Here is a 9502-nt window from a genome sequence, read left to right as displayed (position 1 = left end):
AGCTCAGTAAAAACGAATTCACCGTTTTTGATAAACAATCAAATCATATTCCCATGAAAACAGTTCACCTTAAAAACAGGATTATGTTATTTAATTTTCTTTCAAATATATCTGTTCAATAAATAGTCGGAGAAATCGATCATTATCTACACCACTTTATGGAGTAATGAATTAGCTAGATTATAACTTACCGTTCTGTGGAATTAGTCTTAGTACGGAGGCATTGAAGGCGTGGGGAAGCGGCATAGGCGAAACAAGCGCTGACATACTGGTCAATCACATACCGACCTTCACCGAGAAAGGCGCGTACACACCTGACCTTTCGCAGACCGAACACGTGGGATCATCATATTAATAAACTAGAAATGAAGGTCAAAATGCTTTTTAAGCACCTGTATTCACCGCAGATGCATCTCAAGATTGTGCAACTCGAAGGTTATAAAAATAGCTAACGACATGTTTTTAATAAACCCGCTCCTAACCATACACTTAAATAATTATCATAAAACAATTAAAATTTTTAGACATGCATTTCGCAATTCCTTTGGATGGAATTACGCATTTGCCAAGCTGGAATATGAGTTAGTAGCATTTGACATACTTTTGCAGCGAATGCGTTTTACGATTTATTACAATTTTTAATGATCGTTAAGACACGCTTTGCTGACGCTGACTATCGTTATCCTTGTCGCACAGTTCTCTTTATTGATAGATCACGTTCAAACTCGGTAACAAACCAATTATATTCAAGGAAACTATTGCGAATGAGATACTTTTATTAGATACTTGTAATATTGTAAAAATTCGAGATAACAATTTTCTCGTTATTTTGTAAAGACAAAGTGTCTTATTCGTCACACTTTGAAAAAAAATGGAAACACCAAACTAAAATAGTAAAAGCACCTGAAAATGACGTCATAATTTCCTAGACAATGAAGAAAACATAAAATTTGTGGATGTAAAAGTAATCATAAAGTAAAACAAGGTCCTTTGGACAACTTTAATGGAATATTTTAAAGGGTAAAACATAAGAAACAAAGCATTGCGTATCTGATAGTTACTGATATTTTCGGTAAATAAAATGCATTAAAATAATTTTGGGCAACTTTCAACATCGCAGACAACATCGCAAATGGGTTACAAGGTGAAATAACGCAGTCCACTGCATTAACTCTTAGTCACACGTAGAAACAACCATTGCCTACTTTGCTATCTAACGTTCTCTATCGTTTATCTTTATCTCCTTTCATGGTTTTGAAAATGTCACCTCTACACTTACCTACGCAGTCCTGCATAGTGTATCTGAGTGGACCAATCCGCATTCTTTACATAAAAACCTTTTGCGTTTTTGTTACTATCGATCAATTTTCGAAGATGTTGACAATGGGTCTGCAAAAGGATGCTCAAATCTCCCATCTACTCATCCACTTTCTTATTGGACCCCATCGGTCATCTTTTCCCTAATATCCAATAGTGGATGTGATGGACGACCTTAATAAAGTACCTGATCGTCGTCGCGTAATATACTAACCTACCTACTATTTTCAGATGCTTAACGACAAAATAAAATCTTCTTGCATTACTTAAAAAAATCACTTGCAGATTTTTTATAAAACTAACCTACTTACTCGTAACATAACCTATGGGGTTCTACACAATAGTCTTGAAATAAATCCTGACTAGTTCACAGTTTCAGAATATAATGCATTTGGCCAAATGAGATATTTATGAAACAGATCTTGTAAAAAAAATTTTGACGAAATGAAAGGATACCAAAAAACATATCTTTATTTCATTGTTGCACAATAGTCATAGAAAAAAAATGTACAAAAATCTTTAAGTAAACTTAATAACCCTTTGGGACAGCCGTACCAAGAAACATGTTTTTGTTTTCACATCCTGGCATATCTACTTTCCAAGCTTTCTCATTATCTATCCCCCTTATCTATGATGCTCGGCGATTAAAACAAATTAAAACGAAAGAAAAACAATAAAACTAATAATTGCTCAGTTTTAATCGTTAGAGACAGGAGAGTGATCGTGTTTTGGGTACACGATCTTCTTTTCAGTATTAGGGGTCCGTTTCTTAAGGGGTCCATGTTTCCATCCCTTAGGGTACCCATGTTTGTCCACGTCGTCCCACCACTGCTGGTCTCCGCTCCCCCAAATATTGTACAAGACGTTAGTCCCTACAAGCACCGCGAATACCGTCCAGAATGCTACACGCCACTGTCCAACGGTTTGCTGTAATGAAAAGAAAAGGCTTGTATTGACTTTTTACACAGTTGAAAATTATAGCTAATTAGAGCGAGTTAGCTATTCAATAACAAATAATGTAGTTGTGATGTGATAGTAGGTATGAATACGAATACGGCTTGCACATAAAACTGCGTATTACAAAAATCTTCGTATTGCATTACAAAAATCTACAAATACACAGGATGCATTGCAAAAACTTCCGATTTAATTTGCATCTCTCATTCGCGCGATATAATATAATACTAGGTATTCTGAACCATCGCTTTGCCGCACGAAATCGTATCTCAGCAATTGGCAGTATTCTGTGGGAGTCCTAATAGATTTTCATCGAGTAAACCATTACAATTACCTACTGCGTCCTACTTGTTAAATAGTAATTGTAACTACTCTTACGCTTGATATAATCGTAAAATTTGTGCTGTGTTTTATTTATACAAAAAACCGGCCAAGAGCGTGTCAGACACGCCCAAAATAGGGTTCCGTAGCCATTACGAAAAAATTAAGTAATATTTTTCTAAGGATTTCGTATTTTATACGGAATCTTCCAAGTTTAGGTATATTTTATACCTTAGGCTGCTATTTACTCATAAACTACTAATAATTCTCAAGCAAACTTAGCCGTTATAGTTTTCCTTGAAAGTTTGATACACTTACTACCATTCTGATTTTTTTCAAATTTTTCCACCCACGGGTTTAGATTTTAGAGGGACGGGACGCTCGATTTTAATGAAAATTTACACTTCAAAATTGAATATTTCGCAAACAAATCACTTAATCGAAAAATCGTCGTTTTAAACCCCTAATGTTTTTAAAATACCTATCCAACGATACCCAACACTATAGGGTTGGATGAGAAAAAAAAATCACCCCCACTTTACGTCTATGGGAGGTACCCTAAAAAAAATTTTATTTTTATTTTAAATTATACCATTTTGTCGGCAAAGTTTACCTTTATACCGGTGCAAAATTACAGCTTTCTAGCATTGATAGCCCCTGAGCAAAGCCGCGGACGGACAGACAGACAGACATGGCGAAACTATAAGGGTTCCGTTTTTGCCATTTTGGCTCCGAAACCCTAAAAACACTCAACCTTAATGACTCCGGTACGGTGCACGGTGTTACACATGAGGACGCTATTTATTAGATTTACAATGTACTTGATCTCAGTAAAATACCTATACATTTAATCGTAAAAAAACAAAAAAAGTGTTTTTTTATAACTGATGATAATATTCAATTTACATTATTCTGTTATGTGATACTTGTTACGATATATTATCTATGGCACGCCCGGCTGCTGTCAAGAAGCAAAAACGGTGCCTCATGTTGTCATGTCCTAAAATTATTACTAATAAACGACTTTCAAGAATTACAGTCTTTGGAAATCACATCAACCTTCACACCATTACAATACTCGTACAAGATAACTATGGGATTATTTTAGTCTTTAAATTTCGAATCCAAATTTCTTTTATGGTGTTGGTTTTGTTCTATGGTTTTGTTTGTTTTCATCTGCCACTTTGACGTTTGCTTTTGGCAAACACAGATTACCTAGACACAATTCAATTGTATCCTGTTGTTTTGAATAAAAGGGTAATACGACTCGGTTAATAAACACAGTCATTTTCTCGTGATATCCGTAACAAATTGCTACCGGATAGTAACTCAATTTGCCTAGTGATCTGAAACGTTAACTCCGGAATAGGAAACTTCGTTTCACTAATTTTCACCCCCGCGATCAGACAGTCGATTCAAGGATCTTGAATTCTTCAGTTCGTGAACTCTTACCGCAGAAAAAGGTTCACAAAGGTAATGACTGTAACAAATTCCGTTAGTAACAGAACAGATGCATTTTAAATAATATAATTTAACGCCTCATCTACAATATTAGCAAAACTAATGTAAACGTGTATTAATTACGAAATATCAGGCAGAAATTCGCTCTTTGTCTGAGACTTGTTCACCCATAGAAGGAGGTAACGAGCGTTAACCTACTAAGTATTGTTACTTCAAACAATAAGGTTCTTATGTTCTCCTTCGTATTTTTTTAAATGTTAAACTAATACTTTTAACGTGAGAGGACTGATTTGCGAGTTTTGTAATTTTTACAAATTGGTACTTAACCTAATGTTTCTATTAAGTTTTTTTTTATTTAATAAATATTCAAATGTTATTGCGACACGTTGTTATTGAAATATTATTGAGACACGTTGAAATATCTATTGGATAAAAAAAACTTCCTTATTGAATGATGAGTAGTAGTCGAATGCCGAATGCCGAATATAACAACGCCTACAATCGAACGTTGGACGATTATTTTAAAATTTATGACGGTGGAAGCATTCTACAGTTCCACTTAACGTAGATATAGTTTAGATTTAGTTAGTGTTTAGTATTGTAACTAAGGGACCCCATACAACCCTGTATTTTTATATTTTTTGTATTTTTTTTCTTTAATTGTATAATATAGTTTTTAAGTATTTTATTTGTAATTATAATTATTATGAAAAAATTACTTTCTGACAAGTTTCTTGCGGCGCATTCTTCTTGGTAATGATGGTCTTTTCGAAAGCGTTGGTAGTTTAAAAAATAACGTGTAAAAGTGCCCATTGCGGCCTATTTACTGAATAAATCATTTGAATTTGAATTTTGATGCAAACTCAGTTCTAAACGCGAACCCACGCGCGGGCAGGGATAAGTAGATCCAGGGGTTTGCCAACCTTTTGCACTCCGTCCAGCATTTATGCATCTTGAATATGAATACATTGATGATACTTACTTCAGGAGTCAACAACCCGATCAAATAAGGCGTAATTATGCCCGATATCGCCGCAATGCCGTTTACGAACGCAGAACACGTCCCCGCGTAGTTCGGCGCTATGTCCATAGCATTGATCTTCACGCTGCTGTAGAATCCTCCCATGAAAGCCATGGAAGCTATAAACAGCGCGACAGCCTCCACGCGGTTACAGCCGGAATACGAGGCCAGAATTATAAAAACAGCAGGCACGGAAGACGCTGCCGGAAAAAAAAGGTTTTCCTTAATCTGGGCTAGTTTTGCACACGGATGGCAAATATTAAAGGTCAACTACAAATTGTCATACTATAATATAATATTATAAATGCGAAAGTGTGTGTGTTTGTGTGTTTGTTATGTTTGTATGGTTGTCCGTCTTTCACGTCGAAACGGAGCGACGGATCGCTGTGATTTTTGGCATGGAGATATTTATGGGCCAGAGAGTGACATAGGCTACTTTTTATCCCGGAAAAATGCACAGTTCCCGAGGAAACAGCGCGCGATAACCGAATTCCAAGCGGGCGAAGCCACGGGCAAAAGCTAGTATTATTATATTTGAATGCAATTGGCAAACACTTATACTAAAAAAACTGCTTCTCAAGCGTTCTAAATGCAACGTCTAGAAAAACATTAATGGAAATAAAAGTACACACTCTTTATATAGATCAGGGGTCGCCAAACTACGGCCCGCGGGCCAAGTCCGGCCCGCGATAGGGTCCGATTTTATAAAGCTACAAGTAACTAGTAATTAGTTATATAAGACCCGCCACTGACGGTAATTGGTCATAATCATACATGGCCACTCATGAACATAATCAACACCAAGTGCGTTCCTTATGCGTTACCTACTCGTAAATAGGTACCCCCTGAAGACTAAGTCTACTTAACTAATGTTTTACCAAAGTCATGGCCCGCACGAATTTACATTAAGTGCAGTGTGGCCCTTGAGTCAAAAAGTTTGAAGACCCCTGATATAGATTTTTTTGTCGCCTTAGAAAACTTTAAATAGCATAGGGTCAAAATCATTTCACAATCTTATTAAGGAATCATTGTATACTCACATACAGTCGTGTAAATCTTTCTTCCCATGCCTATACTGTGCCATTTCCTCCTGATACAGAAGTCACAAAAACTGGCAAATATAAACGAACACACGTACATAGCTATGTAAGGCAAGGCGGACATCAGGCCAGTCTCTTTGATGTTAAATTTGAGCACGTCGGAGAAATACTTGGGAAGGTCAGTGATCATTGTGAAGTACCCCCAGTCATGGCCAACCTGAGGAAAGAAATAGTCAATTTTACAAACTTCAACCGTATTACAAAGTAATTTCAACAACCGTTGCATAGTGATGAGTTCTGGCTACGAAGCTTTGCCAATTGGCTTAATAAAAGTAGGATCGTGATTTTAAGTCGCTATTATGAGCCCTATGTCCCTAGTGAGGGATAACAGGATCACATCATCATCATCATCATCATTATGATTATAGGTTTAGTCCATAGTTTCTGAACAAGTAAAAATATTAAAATAAACAAATACCTTAAAATCATCACATAAACATACCATGAAATTCTCATTACTTTTTCTATGGGTACTTTAATTTTATTCCAATGAGTTACATATTTCTCTAAGTTAGTTTTCAAATTTCCGTAAATCATCTAAGTGACTTCATGATCTTGGGTTACTGTGGATCTGGATGACTCTCCAATCAATTTAATTGCTTATTGACCAATAAACGCAAACCAAAACACAAAATATCGATTTCCTGGTTTTATAAATATGCAGTAAAAGGAACTAATAATCTGTAATAAACGATGAAGTATAGAGAAATATACCGGCTTTTAAAACATGAACTTAATAAAGACATTGGTATAATATTGCTGACATATTTCCTTACTTCGTAAATTAATAATGAGAAGGAAAAGAAACTCGGAACTTTCTTGTTGGTGGTTTCAAACAAAGAAAACCAAATTACTTTTTCAACATTGTACGTATTGTTTCTTTATTCTTTTGTTCCGTCTCCATAATATATCTTAATAATGCAAAACGCAACACAATGTTTAAGGGCATCTGTTTTTTAAGGCGACAATAGGTACCATGATTGTGATTTTTTTTATTTTTTGCGTTTCAGATATCGAATATACATTAGAAAAATAGTAAACCCCCCAACATACATACTTTTAAAAGTATCATATTTCAAAATTACTAAAGCAATGTTTAGTCGTATGAGACTTAGCTAACTTATCAAATAAGGAAAAAAACTAATCGGATCATCTGTGTGACATACAACACCACAGATTAACATAAATGTCAAAATTATACTGGAAAAAATGCGCTTTACCATTTATCTTCATACAGATCCATGGCAAACATACATACGTACGGACTATACTAACTTGTTCCTATAACCTACATCGATTCCACAAAGTTTAGTTTATTATTCAATTCAATGCAGTAAAACCCATCGTTTCTTTTGAAATTTAGCTTTATCTTTAAATACAACGGTTGCCACCAAATTAGTTTTAAATATTATTGATTATAAATATGTATGTTAGTCTGTAAGGTATTTATTGTATGGGCCAAGTTGCCCGAAATAAATGAATTTATTATTATTATTATTAAATAATTGAACAAAACCAAATTGTACTGCTTGTAATGTAATAAATAGCAAGCAGTTACTTACAGCTGCCAGAACCAAAACCCAAAGCGGTGCAGATCTCAATAAGGCCTTGAAGGGCACTGGATCCAATTTCTTGTGAAGGCCGGAAGCTACAATATTCTGTTTTAGGTAATCTCGCTCTTTATCCGATATGTACGGGTGAGAAGTCGGCGTACTGTAGCATAAAAGGCTCTGTGAAAATTAAGAAAATATGTTCTAAAGTATCTTAATTTATGATTTGTCTGTGCCTAGCAAAAGCTAATATCAAGTAAATTGACAGGTAAAGAGTAACGAACGAATGTTAAGTTAATAGAAAATGGGTACATATATTGGTAAAACGTAATTTTGGTAAACTGTTAGGTACTTATTATAAGTATAAAATAATTTGTACGTGATAGGTACATGATTAAATAAAGCGTATTCATTCATACTATCGTTATATTAAATTACGAACTTTACAACATTATTTAATTTAGAAACACTAACTTTGTGTCACGTTCACGTAAACATTTTCAACCTAAACATATACATGGCTAAATTTCCTGTAAAAAAGAATCTCAGCGAGAAAACTAAACTAAATAAAAGTTTTCTATTATCTTACCCAAAACATAAACCATATGACTCCGAGTCCTCCGAAGACATAGAACACATTGGCCCAGTCCCCTCCATCAGCCAAGAGCAGACCAGAGAGGTAGGGTCCACAAATGTTGCCAATTTGGGCGCCACCGAATATCATGGCGCCAAATCGGGAACGTTCTGCGGGGGGCGCCCAGCGCGCCAACAGGAGGACAAAGGCTGGTGTTACAGGACCCTGAGAGACAGAAAACATACGCTTTGCGTGAATAACATTATTATATCATCATTATATTGATGGGTCGCCATTATTTTATTCAATTGTTTTCTTAGCGTCTTCCTTTTGCCAAGCTGTGAAGTGCTTACAAAATAATTTTATTTTTTTCATTTTTTTTCTCGCAATGTGATGGAAATTATTGTGTGTATTACGGGCCGTAAGGGGATTACAAACTCGAGTCATAAAAAGCCCTCTCCGCCTTCGGCGTCGGGCTTCTAATAGACTCTCGTTAGTAATTCCTTTCTTACGCCCCTAAATGTACAATGTACTATAAAGCTTGTTAAAAGAATGCAATTTTTAACAGAAACTTACTTAAGTCTTACCTCGCCCATACCTTCAATAACTCGAATAGTGAACAGGCCAATGGCGCCTCCGAGGCTGACAGCCCACGGTGTAAGTATAGTAGCCACTGAAGTTACCAGCAGTCCAAGCCCTACAGTCCATTTGCCTCCAAACTTCTCTGCTAGAAGGCCACCTGGAAGGTGAGTCAGCACGTAGCCGTAATAGAAAGCGCTAAGCAAGAACCCCTGCGTTGCTTCATCCCAGTCATACCTTTGGCGACTCTGAAAAAGAACGATTTGAATCAGGCTTATGTATACGTACGTACTAAAAATAATTAATTCCTGAAATTGTACTATTCCATCTCCTTTCTGCTCTTATTTCATGTAACCAATATCTCGAGAGACCAATGGAATAGAATAACTTCGAACTACTCCGTATGACTACGATTGTCTGACCCACCGAGGGCCTGAACGATTCTTTGAATGTACTAATTTGAGTGAGAGCCAGTTAGCAAAAAAAAACGGAACGGTTATTAGAAGGGGAGCGAACCATGCATATACCCTATTATGAAACTAGTTGCTAGTGTTTACTAAATAAAAGAAAGACTGAGTTAGTACGTTTCCACGATTACCAAATCTTTTGTTGAATGACTCGT

The 9502-nt window shown here is 35.9% G+C and overlaps 1 pseudogene; it reads right to left on the bottom strand.

The window, feature by feature from the left end:
- Window positions 1-1997: 1997 nt before the first annotated feature.
- LOC141428986 (putative inorganic phosphate cotransporter) overlaps window positions 1998-9502 on the bottom strand; it is a 15078-nt pseudogene continuing 7573 nt past the window's right edge.

Source organism: Choristoneura fumiferana, chromosome 6 (assembly GCF_025370935.1).
Source record: "Choristoneura fumiferana chromosome 6, NRCan_CFum_1, whole genome shotgun sequence".
NCBI classification, from domain to species: domain Eukaryota; kingdom Metazoa; phylum Arthropoda; class Insecta; order Lepidoptera; family Tortricidae; genus Choristoneura; species Choristoneura fumiferana.
Note: the sequence above shows the minus strand (reverse complement) of the source record. Positions and strands in the feature narration are given on the sequence as shown.